We start from the raw sequence: 2,500 nt of genomic DNA, 5'->3' as shown, positions 1-2,500 counted from the left end.
AGACAGGTACAGAGAGAGAGAGAGACAGAGAGAGAGAGAGAGAGACACACACACACACACACACACACACGCCCGCACACACACACACACACACACACACACACACACACACACACACACACACACACACAGAGAGAGTGAGTATATAAATTAACTTTTCTGTTCAGTTGGATCAATCTGCTGCTCCTGGCCTTTTCCTCTTGGATAGAGAGGTCAGAGGTCAAGTCTCGACACTGTCCTACTATCTCCTATTGAACAAGGACTACAGCAAGTAGTAGAACTACTGTCAGAACTGGGCCCTGGCTGTAAATATGAAGAAAACGAATGTGATTTTTCAAAAACGCTCAAGATATCAGGAGAACAAATATCAGTTCACCATAAATAATCACAGTATGGGTTATAGAGGTGGAAAGAGTACTGTATTGTTATTGTTACAAGTATTGTTACTTTAGTGCAAAGTAAGGCAAGTACAAGTAAAAGTACTAGTCCAGGAAATTACTCAAGTAATAGTAAAAAAGAGCAGCCTATTTAAAAGTAGTCAAGTAGAAGTACATTTGCGTTACTTTAAAAAAGTATATATACAGTACATTAATTATTTACCTTAATAATTGCATTTCACACATCCACCACGTTAGCAGTGTTAGCTAAGCTGTAATTGTCTGTCTTGTCTTTCATACTGAACAGCTCAGCTCGTTCAGATGGAGCCAGGGATGCTCAGTTTTGTGATTCTCTCCTTTGCCAGAGGAGCTAGAGCTGCTAACAGCAGCGATATCACAATCACATAGTACATCCATTTAGCTAATCTCTCGTAACGGACAAGCCCGTCTTTTATTGTCACACGAACACCATAATACATGCATGCGGCCACAACACACTCATGCTGACGGTGGCCGGTGAAAAGTGTTCTCTGCATTTAACCCATCCAGGCATGTCCTTTCCTCCGGGGGGCAGGCCAGGAGCAGTGGTCGCTTTCTCGTACAGCGCCCGGGGACCAACTTCGGATGTTGTCGTCACTGGTCGGATGACGATGACGATCTGATCTTCTGCATGTTTTTAGTGGGGGGGTTATATACGGAGGAACCCCCTGGGGGAGCACGGGGAGAACATGCAAACTCCACACAGAGAGAAGGGCCCTTACGACGAGATAACCCACCTGGGCAGTAGGCACTGAAGATATGGGGGGGAACACACAACCACAGCGCCCACAGTGTCCCAGGCGAGAATCGAACTCAAGACCTTCTGACTGTGAGGCGACAGCTCTACCACTGAGCCACCGTGCCCCATTGCCAATGCTATGGCTATCAGCAGTGTCAAATGAAACGGAGATTTCTGAACCAATCTGATGATTGGGATCATTACAATTTGACTTCCTAAACCCCACTAACCCTAAAGCTGTCTAATTCCAAAATGTATTAATTTTCTCTGTCCATTTAAAAGTACTCAAGTATAACATTATAAAAATACTTAAAAAGTGCAAATCCTATCTCATGCCGTTTGGTTCTGCCCTTCACTAACGGGATTCTGGGCCAGAATATTTGATTGGTATTCTAAGGCCTACAAACAACCCTTCAGCCGGAGGCAGAACTCGCCATGTTCGGCTGCTCGTTGTCTTCTCTGAACTTCCCCACAGCTGTGCAGCAGTCTCTGACACAGGGAACAACTGTTGACAAGAAACTCATCCTGAAGCAATGGAAGTCCCCCACTTCACCCTCTTTTCAATTGTGGCTGACGGATATGACCTCTGTTATACGGATGGAGAGACTTAGGTTCCTTAGGACCAATTCACTTAATACATTTTCGGTTATTTGGGACCCACTTCTAGCCGACCTCGTTGAGGTTGGGGGCAACGCGTGACTCGCCCGGCTGGTTTCTCGTGGACCCCCTGTGTGAGAACCCGGGCGACACCTCATGTCTGTTACGGGCATATGGACACCTCATGTCTCTTACGGGCATATGGACACCTCATGTCTCTTACGGGCATATGGGCACCTCATGTCTCTTATGGGCATATGGACACCTCATGTCTCTTATGGGCATATGGACACCTCATGTCTCTTATGGGCATATGGACACCTCATGTCTCTTATGGGCATATGGACACCTCATGTCTCTTATGGGCATATAGACACCTCATGTCTCTTACTCATGTCTCTTACGGGCATATAGACACCTCATGTCTCTTACGGGCATATGGACACCTCATGTCTCTTACGGGCATATGGCCATGTCTCTTACGGGCATATGGACACCTCATGTCTCTTACGGGCATATGGACACCTCATGTCTCTTACGGGCATATGGACATGTCTCTTATGGGCATATGGACACCTCATGTCTCTTACGGGCATATGGACACCTCATGTCTCTTACGGGCATATGGACACCTCATGTCTCTTACGGGCATATGGACACCTCATGTCTCTTACAGGCATATGGACACCTCATGTCTCTTACGGGCATATGGACACCTCATGTCTCTTACAGGCATATGGACACCTCA

General features: G+C 46.4%; 1 protein-coding gene across 1 annotated transcript in view; it reads right to left on the bottom strand.

The window, feature by feature from the left end:
- The window catches only part of LOC310790796 (F-BAR and double SH3 domains protein 1-like), a gene marked incomplete at its 5' end in the record, with an annotated part of 45,620 nt that overhangs the window by 13,522 nt on the left and 29,598 nt on the right, over window positions 1-2,500 (bottom strand). The window lies entirely within an intron of this gene.

Source organism: Poromitra crassiceps, assembly GCF_964638095.1.
Source record: "Poromitra crassiceps genome assembly, chromosome: 15".
Taxonomy (NCBI): domain Eukaryota; kingdom Metazoa; phylum Chordata; class Actinopteri; order Beryciformes; family Melamphaidae; genus Poromitra; species Poromitra crassiceps.
Note: the sequence above shows the minus strand (reverse complement) of the source record. Positions and strands in the feature narration are given on the sequence as shown.